The sequence below is a fragment of the Grammomys surdaster genome, unplaced genomic scaffold (genome assembly GCF_004785775.1).
Source record: "Grammomys surdaster isolate TR1022 unplaced genomic scaffold, NIH_TR_1.0 220, whole genome shotgun sequence".
Classification (NCBI taxonomy): domain Eukaryota; kingdom Metazoa; phylum Chordata; class Mammalia; order Rodentia; family Muridae; genus Grammomys; species Grammomys surdaster.
The window spans coordinates 12889839-12910873 of NW_021604665.1; the positions used below are offsets into that span (position 1 = coordinate 12889839).

General features: G+C 35.6%; 1 protein-coding gene across 5 annotated transcripts in view; it reads left to right on the forward strand.

Moving 5' to 3' along the window:
* The window catches only part of LOC114625675 (contactin-6), a 358006-nt gene that overhangs the window by 181153 nt on the left and 155818 nt on the right, over positions 1–21035 (forward strand). The window lies entirely within an intron of this gene.

Genomic DNA, 21035 nt, shown 5'->3' on the forward strand with positions numbered 1-21035 from the left:
TTCTTGGCTGGTCTGAAAACTGTCTATGTAGATCAGACTAGCTTTTTTCTTGCAAATATTCTTGCCTCTGCTTTTCAAGTGCTGGCATTAAATGAGGTGCCATTATACCTGGCTTCTAATTTTTTTGTTATTGATAAAACTTCTGTATAGTATTTTATTGGGTAAATAAGATGAATTTCCTTGTACTTCCATCTATGAATGGGAAACTTTCAGAAACATTATATTATAGTGACATTTTCATTTATCCATTCATACATTTTATTATTTTATATTTGGGGATTTTCAAATGTCAGACACTATTGTCCCAGAGGTATAAGGCTTTGTAAAGAATGCACATTCTCTATGTTATGTAGCCATGTGCACAATGAAAGATAGATCCCATATATATAAACAGCATGAAAAGTTTAATAAATAACCCAATGAGACTCTGAAAAGTTGGAAAGGTTTTTCTGTGAGAACTCAGAAACTAAAGTTCAAGATGAATGAGATGTTCAGTAGATATACATTGAGGGCCACTTAGTATCAGTTATCTAAATTATGTCTTGAATTATCTGAGCTCATAATGTTACACTGTGGACATTTTGAAGATGATCACTATTGCAGCTTTACTTTTTCCTCTCTAGCCTCTGGTGATATTTCTTTAGGTTTTGTATGAACTTACATAGAACATTTTTTTCTATCTGGTTCTCATATGTGTCATGACCAAAACTAAGCCAAGTGAAATGACTCATTTCCCCTTTACAAGTTCTAATGTTCCAGTTGAGGAGCCTAAGCATTTTCCATAGTAGCAGAATGGGTTTTCAACAGTGAGAGTGCAGTGAACTAACAGGCTACTCTAAGGAAGAATCCTCTAAGAGTTAACATGTCACCACTGCTGTCATGTGTTAGAAACACCAGATTACATTTCAGTGGTGAAGTACGCTGTATCTCAGATGGAGAATATTTTAAAGTCACACTGCACAGGTAACTATAATATTTAAATTCAGATGTAAGATGTGAGGTTAATTTGCATTGTCTTCCATGAGTGATAAGAGAATGAGTTTGAGAAACACTCAATAAGGCATAGAAGAGCATATTTAAAAGATAGAAGTTCAATAGAATGTGAAATATTTAAAACTCCAGGAACGATAAAAAGAGAGAAAAGTCTTAGAGGGAGGTAGCAGGGGCCAAATAGAGTGACCTTTTGATCTTGTCCAGTGTTTGTATCATGTTCTAAGAGGAATACCTTAAAGAAGAATCTGTGTTATGCTATTTTATATTTTTATATTAGCTATTTTGTCTGTGGCTTGGGAAGGAACTTTAAGTGTAGCCAAGGCTTGATTTGGTATTAACTTTATAGCTTCGACTACCTTCACATAAAATGTTTTGACTTAATCGCCAAAATGCCAACATCACAGGAATTTGCCGTCACACATCTTTTATATAATTTTAATCTATTTTATGGGTTAGTAGATTATATAATCTAAATTTCTCAATTACATGATTTGTTATATTATTAATTATTATTATTATTATTTAGTCTTGATTTTAACTGAAGTTCTTTGTGCTAATTGTGATAAAGTATGAAATGTAGATGTTAAATGGTTTAGGGACTTTTCAGCCATCCACATATTGCATAATACAGACCTGGGAAGGACAGCTTGGAGACTGAGAGAACTAAAGTTAATATTGGAAATCTTAACAATATTAACAACGTCAGATCTACAGCAAATGCTTCCAAGGGGGTGTAACATTTTTATGGCAAAAACAATGCCTAATATCTTCCAAGAAATACATAGTTGAAGTTGATTCTTTAATTTGATGAAGATTTGAAGAACTATTTGGAAAAAATAAGAATCCATTTTCAGGAAAGCTGTAGGGGAGTTAGAAGCTCCTATACTGTGCAAGGAATATCTGAGCTAAATGTTTAAAAATGAAGAGTGTTCTACGTAGTCAAGTTATTTCAAGCCATATGAGATATACTAAGTCATCAAGGGTAAATATTTCAGTCATGAAAAGAGGAATGTCTTGAAGCTAATATAAAATGATCTTAGATCTTAGACATCAATGGATGCAGAGAGATTTGTTCCTGATTTTAAACGGCTACTAGTATTTTCTCATATAGTTTGATAATTTCATTAATTAACTGCTGCTGAGGATAAATTTTCTTAGATGTCATTGGAGAGTTGAGTAACAATTATCTATTCTTTTACTCTTTGCCCAAGTACAGCCTTATTGTAAACATCTGATAGCTACATTTTTCAGGAAAATATGTTACACATTGTAAATAGCAATGTGTCTAGATTAGGAATTTTCAAAATCTAGTTACATAAGGGTTGCTTGGAAGCTCACTGTCAGGACATGCTCTTACTATCTCTTGATATAATACATTATTTGGTATTTTTTGTTAGCAATCTAATGGGTGACAAATTATTACTTTTTGCTTATTGCTTTTTGGATTTCTTAGTTTATTAATAAAACTGGGCTTTACTCATATATTCACTGGCAACTGCCTATTCATGACATTTGCTGAGTTTTATGTTGAAGACTTCAGAGTAATTCCTAAAAATACTTTACAATGAGCATTTATATTTTTCCATCATATGGACTATGAAATGTGAACATTTTTATTTCGACTCGCTTCTGGTACTTTTATCATATAGAAATTTTATTATGCAAACCCTGCACTTGTTAAATTCAATTTATTTCTTATTTCCTTAGAAATTTTAATTTGTGTCATGCATAAGAACATTTTCCTTAACTCTGGGTTATAGGATTATTTCGTACAGTTCTCTTCTAATTTCATTTCTTACGTGTGTGCCTTGGATCCCATGGGAACTTATTTTGGTTCCAAGCCTGAGGTAAATGCCTAACTTTGCCTCCACAGGCACCCTACATGAGGTTGTCTCATTTGAATTTAGTAAGTAGGCCAGTTTTAACACATCCCACTTTCCAATTAAATGCTACCAGTCCTTTGCTATGGTCACACCACCATGCTACACACTAGTAGCTCTGAGTAGAGACTCTTATTCCCCTGAAGAATTTGTCCCCTGTGCTGTTCCTCTTGGCAGAACAAGACTAGTTGGTTGCAGTGAATTATTAAGTGACGATTTGTACAATAGGATGGTAGTTCTCCTGTAGAGAAAGCTGATTATCAACTAGAGGTAAACTTTTAAAATGGCAATCCTGCCTAGACCGGGGTGGCTAAGGTTCTTTTTTCTTCCAGTGAGTAAGTCAAACACAAAGCATTCAAAGGCATCATGGAGACATCACATCTGAACTTGAGAAGGGGACTGAGGAGCTGCTGTTGATTCCATTCGATCAATTTCATTTTAATCTGATTTATTTTGGCTATATGTCTGTCCCCCTCTGCACTTCCTGTGTCAGCTTTATCACAATTCACTCCCCAGAAAGCTGTATTGGAAAAGCAATAAGTAAGATTGAGATATTGTTAACAACAAAGACTGTTCTGCTTTCAGGGCTGCTAGATTCTGGCTGATAAAATTTAATACTTGGAAAGGAAGGGAAAACATTATTCCTACCGTTTCTTTGCATTGTGGAAGATGCTCGTTCTGTTTCCTTTACTTTCATTGTAACTACATGACTGAGATTCCAATAAATAACAGACCACAGTATCCACATGTCCAAATAAATTTTGGTATTGTTACTACTTAACTGAGTGGAGAAAAAAAAAGAAAAGAAGTTGAAATTCTCTAAGAGGCATTCAAAGCTTAGCAATAAAATAAGATTTTGTCATTGATCAGAAAACCTAATAAAATCACCCAATTTGTGTCTCCTGCACTGTCCTAAATCATGCAAATTTTGCTTCAAATGAGTCATGAAGCTTGAAAGTGCTGTGGCCAAGATATGATTATATATGATGTATTAGTATGTATAATATGTGAATGAAAGAATAGTCATAAATACTTTTAGTAAAAAAGTGTGGGGTAAAGGAGCTTGGGGTTTGAAATAAAACAAGTGTCATTTTTGTACAGAGATCAGAGCTGGTGAAAATCAACCTTTTCCAGTTTCTTTTGCAACTGATATTTTCATAATTGTAGTTCCAGGTCCTCCTGGTGTCCTTATATTAAGGTTATTTCTCCTCTACTAAGAAGCCACATTTATCTCCTGGGAATGTCATTCCTCCCACAGAAATGTTTGGTTTTATGGTTAGTTTCAATTATTAACTTGACCCTATCTTAAATCACCTGGGATTTAATCAATGTATCTGTGAGGAACTGTCTAGATCAAGGTGGTCAAAGGATTTATGAATGGATGTGGTTGTCTTAATTAGTTAATGGCTATTGGAAGACCCAGCCCACTGTGTAAGATATTATTTCCTGAATTTGAATCCTGGACATTGTAATGTAGAAATGGGGTTGAGCCTAAGTGGGCATAAAGACACCTGTTTTTGCTGTACTCTTGACTATGGTTATGATGTTAATACATGTTCCCAGTTCCAACTCGATTTCTTGGACATGTAGGCTGAAAACCAAAGCAAATCAAACCAACTTCCTTCCTTAAGTTGCTTTTTGTATGAGAATGTCATCACAGCAACAGAAATGAAACTAGGATCCTTGAGTTGTTAGTCTGCAGGGCCAAAAGGGTAGACTACAGGGTTAGCAAACATTCCTTTTCATAGATACATTGTTGCAGAATAACGTCAGTCAACAGTTATATTAAACAAAGAGTTGTGTTTATGTTCCAATGATCCTAGTTTACAAAAAAGTTGCTAAGGTACTAGATTTGCCTCATGGGTTGTAGAATAGTCCTAGAGTATTTTTCACAAGTGTTTTTCCTGTGATGACAGCTATTATCTACTGAGTGTCTACTAAAAATTCAGTGAGTTTCATTTCCTAGAACGTTTAGTAAAACCAAAAGTAAGTTCCATTATGAGGCTGACATAACTCAGTGGAAGTAGGTAAAGATCAAGGAACATATTATAGAATAATAGAAGGGCAGCCTTACAACATGTACATCATTTATAAACACTTCACCACAATGCTTTTAGTTAAGTTAATTAATAGGGAAGGGATGCCATAAAACATTTTGTGAAATTTATCATATATAAATGTAATTTTCATTTTTATATTTAAAAATACAGTACAACATACATTTCTACTATTATTGACTACTAGATTTGTATTATTTAAACTTATTTGTTCTAATTTCTATGTTTATAAAATTAGTCACAAGTCTACTGTCAAGTGTGAAAGATAGCTGATGATGAATAAAGTCAACAAGAAATGATTCAAAGAGCTAATAACCTATAGTCAAATTGTGACAGAATCTCAAATTCTGTCTCTAATTACAGGCTTTGGGAATTTGACAGTTTATATTCTGAGTCATAATTTTTATATTTATGCAACTAGAGGGAATATATATATATATATATATATATATATATATATATATATACATATATGGATTTTGAAATATTTATATAGCTAGAGATATAGCCCCATAGTTAAGAACATTTTCTCTTTTTGCAAAGGATCTGAGTTCAATTTTTAGCATCCTCAAGATTACAAGAGTCACCTTATAAATTTGTCTGACTTCTATCCTCTTCTTACATTCATGTGTGCATACTAATTCTCATATATGTACACACACAGACACACAGACAGACAGACAGACAGAGAGCTTAAATTCAAAGGTTATTATCAAGACTTACTGATATAATACCTATTGAAGTGTTTGCACATTAAGTCAAATTTTATCACATATATATCAGAATACACATTTTATATATATATATATATATATAAATTTTTTTCTATATATCTTTGCTTATGTCTATACACAAGCATAAGCAACGTCACACATATCTCAAAGTGTAGTTTAAGATTATTCCATCTTGCCGGGCAGTGGTGGCGCATGCCTTTAATCCCAGCGCTTGGGAGGCAGAGGCAGGCGGATTTCTGAGTTCGAGGCCAGCCTGGTCTACAGAGTGAGTTCCAGGACAGCCAGGGCTACACAGAGAAACCTTGTCTCGAAAAACCAAAAAAAAAAAAAAAAGATTATTCCATCTTTTGAGGAGTAAGAAAACTCCGATGTTTGAATGATCTAAGCTAAAATTACTTTGAACTAAAAATTTAGAAGAAAAATGCCCAAGGTTTGAGGCATAAAGATTGTTCAGGGTCAACGAGGCCATTCCTCTGTCTTCAGGCAGAAATATCCTTAAGCCAATGCAGATGAGACCCTGTCTATTTCTTTTGGAGAAGCAATTTAGTAAAAATGCCTATATTCCATTTTCAGATAGAAAGAGAAGCTTTTGAATACAAATTGGCTCCCTGCTTTCAAGTGACTTTGTGGTGACAAGCAAGAGAACTTTTTTTCAAAACGCAGACTATCAAAAGCATTTCTTGTTGATGTTTTGGTGGGCAGATTGCTTTGCATGCATGATACTTGGAAATAAGGACTTACACTCAAAATACCCAGGAGTTCCATAAGTCCATCCTATGCAACAGGGTACCTCTTAGAGTCGACAGATGACGTCTTTACATTTTATACTATTAGATGTGTAATACAAAATGTGAATTCAGGGCAGATGTCTGATATTGCCACATGTTCAAACTGTTGAATACTGCAGAGAGCTTCCCTGTTTAACATTTTCACTGAATAAACACCACCATGAATGTCTTCATACCATTCTATGCTTGAAAAGTGATAATTCCTGGATATAAAACAAACTTGATGCAGTTCCATATGAAAAAAGGAAAAAAGAAAACTGATGTTTCTTCCAGAGGGCAGTCGTGATAGGTCCCTTTTTGTGAGCACTCCATAGCCTCAGTAATAGTGTCAGGCCTTGGGACCTCCCCTTGAGCTGGATCCCACTTTGATCCTGTCACTGGACCTTCTTTTCCTCAGGTTCTTCTCCATTTCCATCCCTATAGTTCTTTCAAACAGGAGCAATTAAAGGTCAGAGTTTGATTGTGGGATGACAACCCCTCCCTCATTTGATGCCCTATCTTCCTGCTGGAAGTGGTCTCTATAAGTTCCTTCTGCCTACTGTTGGACATTTCATCTATGATCCCTCCCTTTGAGTCCTGAGAGTCTCTCACCTCCCAGGTCTCTGGTGCATTCTGGAAGGTCCCCCTAAACTCCTACCTCCCTAGGTTGCCTGTTTTCATTCTTTATGCTGGCCCTCAGGGCTTCAGTTCATTTCTGTCACCCAATACCAGATCAGTTTCCACTCTCATCCCCCAACCCCCATACGCTTTCCCTCCCAGGTCCCTCCCTTCCTCCCCACTTGTGATTGCTTTCTTCTCCCTCCTAAATGGGACTGAGGCATCCTTACTTGGGCCCTTCAGCTTGTTGACCTGTTTGAGTTCTCTAGACTATATCTTGGTTATTCTGTACTTTTTTTTTTGCTACTATCTACTTATTAGTGAGTACACACCATGAATGTCATTCTGGGTCTGAGTTACCTCACTCAGTATGATATTTTCTAGTTTCATCCATTTGCCTGCAAAACTCAGGATATGTACTCAACTCTTAATAGCTGATTCCATTGTGTAAATTACCCACATTTTCTGTATCCACTCTTCTGTCATGGGACATTGGGGGGTTGGGGGAAATAAAATCTGATTGTAAAAATATAGATAATTTAAAAAAAAAGAAAACGGATGTTTCATTTTAATGTGAAGCTTCAGAAAACTCCATGTGTTGAGTGTGAAATAAATTAGAGAAACACGCACTTGCCACAAAAAAAAATCCTATTTTTTTCCTCAGTTTATGGCTAGATATTTTATTCTAGGGGATTTCTTGGTAAATAGAAATTGCTCAATAAATTTGGCAACTAAGACTTGCTTACCAGATATTAAAGATGCCTTTAATGATCTGAAGTTTTTCCTGACCCTTTTGAAATATCTAACATCCTTCATTTTAACTAACTATCAACATTGGTGCATACCTATACTTTCTCCACTTGGAAAGTAGACAAAAAGATAGTGTAATAAATAGTACTTCTGAATACTACATCATCTTCAGCTCTGTGTTGATTATTGAGGTAACATGACTGCATAAACAATTACCTAAATAAATTGATAAAGAAATACCTGAAAATGTAAATATAAAATTAACCAACATGCCATTTAGATAAACTAAATCTGAATGAGATTTAATTTATTTAAGGTCATTTAACAGTATATATTGAACAAGTTACTTATATAATCTTATCCAAATATTAGACTACAAAATTACAATGATTTGAAATGTTAAGAATTTAATGTAGTCCTCTTTAACATAGTATTTCTTGATTATACTTTGTATATCAGACACCAAGACATTAGAGAACACTGAAGAGTAACACTTTTAGTAACAGATGAAATTATATTTCAAACTTAGTCTCAAACACAATGCTACTATTTCAAGGTAACATGTCCCCAGAAGATGATGCTTTTTTGAAAGATTGTACAAGGTACATTAAGGGAGCCAAGTTAGAGGAAGTAGACATTTGAGGTGACAGAATTTGAGATTTACAACCTATCTCTCCTCTTTGTCCATCTCAGCTTTCTATGCCAATACAGAAGTAAGAAGTAGAAGAGTTGCAACCATTGGCTCCAAAAACATGGTGCTGCTATTATCGTATCTTCTCACTTTAATTAACTATGTGCATTCAAGTCAGAAGTTGACATCAGTCCTTCCTCACTTCAGTTATTTCAGTCATGTATTTTATCAAAGCGATAAGAAAAGCATCTGAGATATACAATGCTCAAATATTTTCATTGCATTCTGTAATAAATTTCATACAAAAGACATTGGGATAAAAACCTTTTTAAACTCAGGGTGTTTATATTTAAAAAGTCTCTTAGAGCATGCTTTCACTTCCTATTCCTTTGAGATACAGATGAGCAACTTATTCATATGTTACTTTACTCTTTACCTGTCATACCTCACACAAGTCACCAATTTTCAAAGCTACCTGATTAAATCACAGAGAACAATACTGATTAGCACAAAGGTCTGATTGAAGGTCATAGACAATACAGTGGTTCCCATGAACCACCTTTACTAAAGATCTCAGCCTCTGTCCTTATAGATCACTCTGTTTAGCTCCAAAGAGAGTCAGAGAAATGGATCAGAAGATACTGCAGATGCTGTTGCTCTTGCAAAGTCATATTGTCAGTATACCACCTGAACAAACACTTCCACTCTATGTGCTAATGATCTTTCATGGTATCTAAGCATGAGTGAACTTCTAGCTGTATTATATTAGACTCTTGGGAAGCCATGGCCATCCTGACACTTTTTGTCTCCAAATAGGACCAGTTAAAGCTACCCTGAATTTTATAAAGAGATAGGACCTGTATCTCAGATGACATTTCATTTAAAACTTCTTCTCTCATCACTGTCTCATTTTCACTTCTGTTTTGGGGGAATGGGAAGAATCATACCTTAGTGTCTGAAAATGTTTTAGATTAGAGCTGGATAGAGGTCATTATATTATTCCTCTTTAACCATACAGTCTTGGGAAAATGACTTAAGTTTTATGAACATTAATATTGAAAATTATAATAGGAATCAATCATACCATTTTCTTTATAAAATTCAAAGAATCAGAAAGAGGCTCAGTAAAGGTTCTCCTTCCATCCTGCTATAGGCCTAACTTTTATGTATTTGATGTATATTTATAAATACACACTGTCCTTTGGTTGCTGATTTTATTGTCCACTGATACCACCAAAGATATATTTTTCTCCAGCATTAAGAGATTCCTTAATAGAATCTTTAAATGCTTTGATAGAAGACACAGCCCCTGATGATACAGTGTCTGAGCTATATCCTCCCTCCTATGGTTTATCTGCCTGAGGATGCTGACTTTATACCTACTCTCAAGTACACTTGAGTGGTGCTTATATCATTTACCCATCCTGGGATGCACAAATAGCCCTAGGAAATATCTCCAGAGTTTATTGACTTAAAAGAGAGTGACACTGTTTCTCTTGTACAACAAAATGTGGAAAAAGTGAACATTCACCCAAAGTCAAAGCTTATGACCATGAAGAGGAGCATTCTAGGGTTTTTTTTCTAGCTACTCAAACACCAAGCTAAGAGGTTGCTTCAGCTTCCAACTGAGATGAATGGCTTTTCTGGCCAGTGGGGATTCAATGACCCTCTGTCTAACAATTTGTGTCAAGTTGATAAAACAGGCTCTGGAATAAAATAAAACATGGTGTGACTGTGCTTGGAATAAGATTCACATGCTTTGGACTCCAGGCACTTTTTTCATTTTCAGAATATTTCAACTAGCTACTGGAAGGTAGCAAAGAAAGACAGATTCAGGCTTCAAGAAAATGTATGGTTCAAACATAGTAAAGATAAAGGCTAAGAAACCAAAAGTCCATTGAAATTTGTTCAGCATCTTACTAGGCTGGTACATAAGGAGTGTTCATTCATCATAGACTTGGTATCCCTCACCTCCTTTGATTCACCTTTATAACTTCCATAGCACCCTTTGATCTAGTCCCATGACTGTCCTTAGATTTAAACAGTGAATTACAAAAAATGGAGCTCTGATACTTGTTAAGGATGGCTCATGAGAACCACTGTACTAACTATGACCCTCCACAGAGTTTGTGATAATCCTCTAGGGTGTCTGGAATGGTATAATCAGATAGTTCTTAAAACTTTGACTTGTGTAAGCAATTAAAGTAGGGTTAAAGAATGCTGTGCCCCTTAAGGGGACAATATTACATTCATCTGAAGTCTGTGCTAGAATTTGCTCCATTTAAGAAGTGAAGAAAAATTAAGTAAAAAGAAAGATTTATTAATCTACTAGCAATAAATACCTTGTGGAGCACATTTGGATACATTATGTGGTTCTACAGTTGTGAATTGACCATTTAATCCTGTCAAAGATCTTTGCACAGAATTAACTAGGAGTTGTGTGAAACCTATTTTTCATGCATATACATATGTATATACATATGTATATGCATGAAATATATATGCATATACATATGTATATACATATATACATATATATGGTATGTATGTAAATATAGTGTATATATGAATAATATGTGTGCATATATTATTTTTAATTCATCAACCCAGGAATGGTATGCTAATATTTTAGATGAATTGGCATCTCCAATCACCCTAAACTATCAAAGCTCTCTTCCTTTTGGTTCTTCTCAAGTCGATTTACTTAAAATGTACTTTAAATTATTTGCTCGTTTGTGTGTATGCCACATGTTTGCGTGTGTCTGCATAGGTGAGAAGAAGGCTGTTGATTCCCTAAAGCAAAGTCATAGGCCACTTGCAGCTGCCTGACTTGTGTGCTGGGAACTGAACTTGGGACCTCTGGATGAACAGGAAACAGTCTTAATTACTGAGCCTTCATCTGTTTTTAATTGAAGATAATATTCAAAATTGTGGTTCAACAGGAAGGATAGCCCATGGGCAGGACTTGCCTAGTTTTTCATGTGTGTAACTAGTACTATCATTATTTACCAGATAAATAAGCTCATTTGAGTAAAGCATATGTAATTCTCCATCTGTGTTATAAAAGAGCCTTTAGCAACTTCAAATGCTTTTACTTTTTCTATTTACTAAATTCATATCTCTTTGAAAATCTAGATACTTAATTGCTGGAGAAGAATATAGTGGCCCTCTCCTCTGATTATCTTGTATTACTTTAATTGAATGTCACACAAAATAGTTCTCTGTCAATTTATCATTGCCAGAAAAACAGGAAACCACTCAATTGGCCTTACACTTATTTGTAGATTGTTTATTTTTTTTTACATTTGTTAATGTATGTGTATGTATGTGTGTGTGTTCACACACATGTGCCCATGCACTCAGTTGTGCACATGTGTGGTGCATATGCTACAAGTAAGCATGTAGAGAATAGAGGACAACTTGTGAAAATCTAGTCCCTTCTTCCACCAGGCCCCAGGGATTAAATGCAGGTTGTGAGTCTGACAGCAAGCTCCGGTACTCACTCAGCCATCCTGTGGTTCTTTTATTTATTTTGGAATTTTAATATAAATACTTTCACATCAGCAACAAAAAACGGAAGGAAATTTTAGTTGGAATTTTAAGTGGAATTGACACCAGAAGCTCTTAAAATAGGTTCTTACTTCCTACTTAGATATTAGCATTCCAGATTTGTGTCTAATATCAAGTTTTAGCTATTGCTTCTGTTACAGGATTTGACAATAGCATTGCACTTTATTAGGTTATGTCATGTTATGTTACTGAGTTAAGCTAGGAAACACAATAATATCAGGAACAATGTAACTGAGTATATAGCATCCAGAGAACGAGACCAGAAAATGAAACTGGGCTAAGCAGAGATATTTTTGTATGGCACTTAATAAAAGTCTGAGAAAATTAATAATAGAACTAAAATCCTCTCCTTATTCAAACCACCAAAGAAATAGGAAATAGAGAAGAAAAGAAATGTGGAGAAATGTGAATTCAAACTTGAGAGTTTTAAATAGGTTTTTGCTTTCTTAATTCTGAAAGGTCCCTGTGTTTATATCTGGGAATTCTGTGAGAGCAATACTGAACTAAGGGACTTTTCTTGGTGTCTTTCAGCACTTGGGTTTTGCTTGGTAAGGTATCTGTATTTCACTGCTCAGCACAATGTTTTTGCCTTAGGCCAAAACAAAACACTTATCTTCAACCTGGGAGCCGCATCATGAAGGTGAGAGATGTTCAGGAGTCCTGTTTACCCCAGTGCATGCTTCAACACTGAAACTTCTTCAGACAGATTCTCAAAGGGCGAAATAGTATTTGATTGCTGGAAAGCAAGGAGCTGGAGAAAATAAATCTCTGCATTTAATGTCAGATCTAATGGCTTCAAAGAGACAAATAATTGAAATTGCTTTTAAAGTGTGGATCAAGAGAGAAACTGAGCAATGTCTCAGGTTTGGGAGCAGATTACAGAGCCTGTCTGGGGGAAGGTTTAGTAAGAAAGGGAATTTAGTCTGGCTTTCAAGTATAGACACTTTAACACACTAGCACTTGGAAATAAATTATTTCCTTATATCCAGTGGAAAGTCAGTGTAGATATCCTAATTTTTGATTTATGGAAGAAGTCAGATTATTTGATTATTCATTTCAATATATACTATATTTGTTATATATCATGTATGTAATAAATATGAATCTCTTTTCTCCTGAAGCACAGTAATGGGAGTAAAAAGATATTGAAGAAAGAATAGGTATACACAACAAACAACAATAGCTAGAGAGATTTAAGTCCTCATCTACGAAATCTTTTGGGCTAAAGTGTTAGAATTGCATCTGAATAAATGAGTATGACTAGTACTGGGCATGGTAGGGACATGCCTTTAATCCCAGCACTTGGAAGGCAGACCAGGTGCTTTACTGTGAGTTTTAGGCCAGCTTGGTCTACAAAGCAAGGTTCAGGACACTCAGGAATATTATACTCTGTTTCAGAAACAAATAAACAAACAAACAAGCAAAAAATGAGTAAGACTGACATAACCCCAGACTGTGTTAACAAGGATTGTTCTCACTTCTGTGGGGGCTTCACATCTTTAGGTAGGTTAAAATACGGGTCAAGTTCAATCAATAGAGTTCATGTCAAGAAGCAAACAAGGATTCAGAAAACTCAAAGCACCTGAGATAGATCCAAATTCAGTAACACAGCATCCTTCTGTCCCTTCAGGAGTTTACATAAATTCATACAAAAAAGGTCTTTGGTTGATAGGCTTATTTGAGCATGGGCTGGCAGGTTAATGGCATTGATGTCGTGACTGAGAGACTCCAGTTGATGTCTTCAGTAAAGAACATCATGCATTTGAGAGCATATGCCCAGTAACCACTCTCATGCAATCTTGTCCTGTCACATAGGAGCATGGAGCTTTTAAGCCTCAGGTTTCTTCACAGCTCAATGTATGTGACAGTCTCAGATGCATTTCTGGCAATTATGAGAATTCATTTACCATTCTCATGAGAGTAAGTGGCCAATGGTAGCTATTCTTGATATTTGAATAAGAGAGAAGATAAGGGAATGTTTACAGTGTTAAATTAAACTATTTTCTGCATATTAAATGGTGATGAAAGACTATTCAGATTTTTAACAACTCATCTTTGCATCTAGTATGCACATTTTCCTGGCCCATATGTATTTTTCCCTCATCCTCAAAAGTTGAAGTGTTCTCCTCTCGATTCTGGTTGGTGGACCCTAGGTACTCACAACCTTCCTTCAAGTGTATGAGACTTGGCAAGTCTCTGGCCTCCTTCATTTTCAGGAACTGGCATGGTCAACATATCTTCTGAATGCGATCCTCAGGCCTTGGCATCAAAGGCACAGTTTCTTGCTTTAATTAAGCTGAGATACATTCCTAAATGTGACAGCTGCAAATATGTATTCTCCTTCCAGTTGAATATTGGAATACTTAACATTGTGTGGACTTCATTTTAAGTACTTTTTTTGTGCCCCTTGTCCCTCTACTGTACCACGGTGGTTCTAGGAGAGAGCATATGGCCCAGTAATTCTTTAAAGCTCATTTTATGGGCCATTTTCGAGCACTTCCTGCTGGGCTTTGGAACAGAGCCTTGTTTGTGACTGCATTTTTGCTTATGTTTCTGCCAAAGGAAAAAAAGGCAGTAAAACCACAGGGCCCTATAATCTATGGTCATCAGAATAACTTAATGAAAGCAACCTCAACAATTGAGGACTTTACCAGCAACCAGCACTGCAGGGCTTAAACCTTGAACACAAGGACAACCTATGTAGGTCACCTTGGTGGTTTATGGAATATTTCAAACTGTTATAGGGTTTGAGACCATCTCAGTGTGTGATCTAACAACAAAACAAATTCTTTAGCAGATAAAATAAATAAATAAATACATAAATACACAAATAAATACATACATAAATAAGCACATAAAAATAGAAATTGGTGGTTTTCCCTGACCTCTTCTTGAAGAAAGATTAATCTAAACATCTTAAAGGTATTACAAAACAAATAAAATATTCATTGGAAGCTTACAGGTCTACATGAATTTCTTGGATCTTGCCTCAAAATTTATCTTGACCAAATTTTAATTTTTTAAGCTGGAAGAAAGTTATTTAAAATAAAGGCTCAATATAGAAAAATACATCCAACTGAAAGGATATTCCTGTGAAGGAGCACCTAGTATATATAAGACAAAATTATATCTTGGCTATGATCTATGTGTTATTAAACAGCTTTAATATATGAATTATGAATTGATTTACAGTCACGTTTTGTAACAGCTACATTTTAATAGCTAGCAAGATGCTTGTGACTTTGAATAGAAGGTGATTTCCTTCATGGCAGCTAATAGAAACCCCACTGTGATCACAATGATCCTAGAGAAAGGATGCTACCCATGGGTTCCATTTACCTGGAAGTGAAAACAATGGTTAGGTGTCAGGGATCTTATCAATATGCATATAATGACTTCTGATTAACACTGAAAACATGACTCCTGATTCTGAATGTAAGAGGATGAGGTTATGACACCAATCTAGAGCTTCCTAATACCTTGCCACCAAAGTCCTCATTACTCACTTTGACAGTATTTTTCTTTCTGTGACCACTAAAATGCAACAATAATTTAATGATACCTGCCAAATATAATAGTGAAGAGGGATAAAAGCATTCTTAAATTAGCCACTTCTTAGGCCTATAAGATATAGAAACATCAAAGTCTATGTATAGACTTTTAGTCCTGAAATACAGTTAGGGAGTGTTTCACTCAAAATGATGCAAAGCCAAGTCATAAAAAAAATCACAGGTTAAGCCAACAGCTTTATTTATTCAGCACTGGAGATTGAACCCAGCACTCTTGCACTTTTAGTCAAGTGTGTACCACTGAATTATGACACTAACTATATGATTTCATACTGATGGCACCAAAATACACATGGCCACTTCAGTTTTAGCTGTAACCAAAGAGGAAATAGAATGAATTGGATTACTAATACTCCACAAAATACATGCCCGACATGCCAGAATCTCAGCTAGCATACAGTTCATGAACACTGATCAAGAGCAAATGAAAAAGGGTTTCAATTATAGGAGATCATTAGACTCCATTTTGGGGAAACGTTTTGTTTTTACTAGTCTGGAACAGGTGTGGAAGAAGTGGCTAAATCAAAGAAATATTTACCTTGTGAGCAGGAGGGCCTGAATTCATTACCAGAATCCCTGTAAATAAAGCCAGTAGTGATGGCTGAAACTTGTAATACCATTCATGAAAAGGAGACAGTCAGATTTCCAGGTCTTGCTGGCCAGTCAGGATTCATTCAGGTAAACTAAGACCAATACGGATAGTTCCTAAAGAGGGAGAGTTGAGTGTGTCCTCCAGCCTTCAAGTGCACATTCACTCACATGCTTGCCCACTTGTACAAACATACATGACATGTACATAATCATACTCAAGAAAAAAATGTGAAGAACAGACTCATTGTTAAATATACACATAGTATTTCATGCATCTCTTTTTCTTAATCCAATAATTTACATCTTGCAAAGCAAAATATATTTATTTAAGAAATAATGTAATAAAAATGGTAAACTATAGATGCTTTAAACAGAGATATCTACCTGTACAAAGGTAATTGGAAGCCAAATGTTATGTTCAAGTTGTGTTTATAGATGAGTGTATGTGAACATGGTGATGAGAAAAATACAATGACCTTCTCTCTCTTCCCATCTGATGCCACTCCTGTCCCACTCTATATTCCTTATGTTCTTAGTTTTATTCAATTTACACAGTAAAAGCACTGTATAGATATGTTTCTTAAAAATCCATGTCCTCTCAAACGACCTAGCAAATACAAAAATCTTTTCAGTTTTATCTGGAGATTTGGAGCCACTATCTAAAGCTCTTTATTATAATCAGCAAATACCCAATAGTCCATATTATAACCACAACACAAGATTAGTTCTCCTGATTCTACTTTCTTACAAAGGACCATCCCTCCAAATGTCCTCTGATAACTTTTGTTTGTTTGTTTGTTTTTTAAATTTTTTTATTGGATGTTTTATTTACATTTCACATGTTGTCCTCTTATCCCATCCCCCACCCACCCAGGAACCCCATATCCCCTCACCCCTCCTCCTTTTCTCTGTGGATGTAACCCCTACCTACCCCCCCACCTCCCCACCCTCAAAATTCCCACCCCCTGGGGCGTCCCGCCTTCATGAGGTCAAGGATCTCTTCTGCCACCTATGCCCAGCAGGCCCCTCCACTCTTACATATTCAGCTGAAGCCCTGGATCCCTCCCTAAGTGCTCCTAGGCTGGTGGTTTAGATCCTGGGAGCTGTGGTTGGTTGGTATTGTTGCTCTTCTCATGGGCCCACAAACCCTTTCAGCTCCAATGGCCTTCACTCTAACTCCTCCATTGGGAACCCCATTATCAGTTCAATGCTAGTTGTGAGCATCTGCCTCTGAATATGTCAGACTCTTGAAGACCTCTGAGGAGACATCCATATCAGGCTCTTATCAGCATGCACTTCCTGACTTCCACATCGGCATCTACCTTTGGTGACTGCACATGGGATGGATACTCAGGTGGAATGGTCTTCAGACGGCCCCTCCTTCAGTTTCTGTCCCTCACTTTGTCTCCATATTTGCTCCCTTGAGTATTTTGTTGCTCCTTCTAAGAAGGACCGAATCATCCCCACTTGGTCTTCCTTCTTTATGAGCTTCATGTGGCCTGTGAGTTGCATCTTGGGCATTTCAAGGTTCTGGGCTAATTCTCCTAGTTTAACAAGCAATCTATTGGTCTAGTCTTCCAAACCCTTCCATGATCTTTCTCAATCTACCCTGCTCTACAGAGTTGGTGTGTACACCTCTGAGCCACAAGTCTTCAGCTACATGTCTTTGTCACAAAATGCCAATGAATTTCTCTTGCCAAGGACAAATGCGATCAACAACTTCAATCCAATCTTTTTCTACATCTTCATTGCTGTGTTCTGTGTTTTCTCTTACCCCTCGACCTGTCTCTCACCCTTCCTCCTATCTCATTGTCTCTCCACCTCTGAAGAGAACATATTTTCAGTATTTGAATCTAGAGACATATTTACTAAATTGCTCATCTCAAAAATTGGAGTGTCATTCCATATTTGTTCTTATAGCTTTAAATAGCTTATTTGCTGACAAATCCTCTTACACATCCAGGTGGTAGCTTTCCCCACCCAGAGATGATGTGTTACATAGAGTTTATGTCACTATTATATTCTCCCATTTGTCCAACAAATATAACTTTTAAGATCATACTATGGTAAGGGGTTTAATACCTTAAAAATTACTCTCATGTAATATACACTATGTTTATGAAATCTTCACAGAAAAATTGAAACACCTGAGTTATTCTTCTGCTATAAACAATGTGAATAATTTTAAAATATCAATTTCTAAGATACTTTATTGCAGTGTAATGAGTTGTTCATATGTAGGTTTTATATTGTTTCTTTTGTAATTCAGTAGTGGCATAGATGTATTCAGAAATATAGCTTTCTTCTATTTTTAACCATGTGACATTAAAATATTTATTTTTTTAATTTAGAGAGAAATGTTTTATAGCCAAGTCTATCTTCCAGAGTCTTTTTGCCTATCAAATAACAGGTGAACATCACCATCTTTGTCATATTATTTATTTTCCAAATCGATCCACTCTGAGGTTATAGCTTCTTGTTAAGTTACAGAAGTGGATACAATTTTTGTAATGATTCATTATTACTGTTAACCAAGTACTCCCCTTCTATTTAGTATAGTAAATATGTATACAAATTTCAGAACCCCAAATATAGTCACAGCAGTGGTTTCTTTGCACTATGAAATTACTGTATTTAAAATTTAAGTCACATTTATTTTTCTTTATGTGAGCAATGGCATCCCTTTCCCCAAATAGCCAAATATAAGACCTCATATTATCTATTAGATATGTATTTTCTTCATTTCCTTTGAAGGATGCCTAAGAGTAAAATGTTAAACAACAATAATAAAGAGATTATTCCAAAATGCCTCCAGCACAATTTACTTGTGGTTCTGAGTCATACAGCTAACTTTTAAAAGTAATTAAACTCATCTTTAATATATCATACCTTTATACAACATAAACTGATCATATCCATCCATCACCACCACCATCCACCTCCCCCTAGAGCCCCTCAGGCCGTCTCCTGCTCAGCTTCATTTTAGTTTATTATTTTGTTATTAATAGTGCATAGAATAAAGTTAGCACTCTGCATGAGTATATATGTGTGTGTGGCCATCCACTGGGTCATAAGCCAATCCTTAAAGTATAGTGATTCTTTCTAATCTCACTTGCATCGACTACCAGTAGCTCCCTAATCGATGCTGGAATTTTTACCATGTTCATCTTGTATAGAAAAGCATAGTTCTGTGATTTGATGCATAACACCCATGTTATTTGGAGAAGTCTTCAAGTCCTGGTTATTCTCCACCTCTCTTCCACAATGTTCCCTAAGCTTTGCTTGGGAAGGTTGATATATGACTGACTACCTACAAGTGAGTGTTTAAAGTTATTTAAATTCTACTTCAAAATGGTGGTCAAGTTTTATTAGCAATGTACTTTGCTTTTTTTTTTCCTACAAGTCTTCTGGTTTTCCTGTTATATACTCAGCAGAATTAGTGACTCAGGCCTTTGTGATTCTCTGTTATCCTTAAAAATATACCTTCTGTGCTTAAACAACATTCTTGCCCTTTACAAGGTTTTTGCACTAACCACTGACCATTAGAAACAGAAATTTCTTTGACCAAAGTTGAGAGACACACAAATCTATGAAAAAATAAGTATTTAGAAGGCAGTTTAACAGAATGACCACTTAACAAAACAAAAGAGTATATTTCTTCTTTAAGACCTATGGTATACTCAGTCATAGGTTTTGACCCAGGTTATAGTTCCTCACATGAAATTTTCCCTGTAGAACATGCCTCATATTAACTGAAAAACAATTAGTTATTCCACAATTACCATGCCATTATTGTAGCAATACTTACATTTTGCCTGGGTGTTCAATATTGTGGCACGCAGTGTAGAGTGGTGCATGAGACCACTGGCATCTTTTGTCCTTTAACTGTCGTCAAAGTACCTCCTGACTATACAAGACACCTAGGAAGAAGAATTGCCTCGTCAGGTCAAGATTGATTTATCTATGTTCTGTAACCAATGTGACAGGTGTCTTCAGCAATAGGCTCTTATCATGTAGCTATGGTTCCTTTAACTCAAGTTTAAAATGTAACTTCTGAATGAGGTGGCTTCTATTTTTTTGGCATGTTAAGAGGTAGTGATGTTGAATGAAAAGGAATCATGACTATTTATAGAGATGCACTTTCAAATACATATGTTTGGGGTTTTCTTGGTATGTGTACTACAAAGAAATCTGAAGAATGTGTCAGTAGGAGAAATATATTTTATTCCAACCCTACTACTACAAAAGAAGGGATAACAAATCTTCATAAACAGCACACTGTACTTCAAAATGGTGGTTACATTTTGTTAGCAATGTACTTTTTTTTTTACAATAGTTTTGATTTCCCATTAGATTCCAAGTGAGTCAAGCCTTTGTGATTCTCTGTCATTCTTACACATACCTTCTGTGCTTAAACACCATTTCTGTCCTTTACAAGGTGATCTTTTCACTGAATGAATGAATGAATAAATGAATGAATGAATTTATTTTACCAAAGACAACAGGGATGTTCAGAGATGATTAAACATTTGCTCATTCCTGGAGGCTATTTGACTTTTTCCAGGAATAGTGAAAGATTTATATACCTTACCTAGATATCTTATGAAGGTTTCATCCATCTATGAATTATCTAGGGTTCCTTGATGTAGACATCATAACATGTCACATAAGTTCAAGAATCAACTTTATGAAGGGATGTAGAGAAAATACAGAATTAACTTTCTGTCTCCCTGCTTCTGTCCATAGCACCTTTGTCTCTGTGCCAATATATCCTAAAATGAAGACATCGTCCAACCATCAAATGGCAGCTGATAACCTAAGACATTAGACTTCAGCATGTTGGCTGCATATCTTCTTAGACAAAATACATCTAGA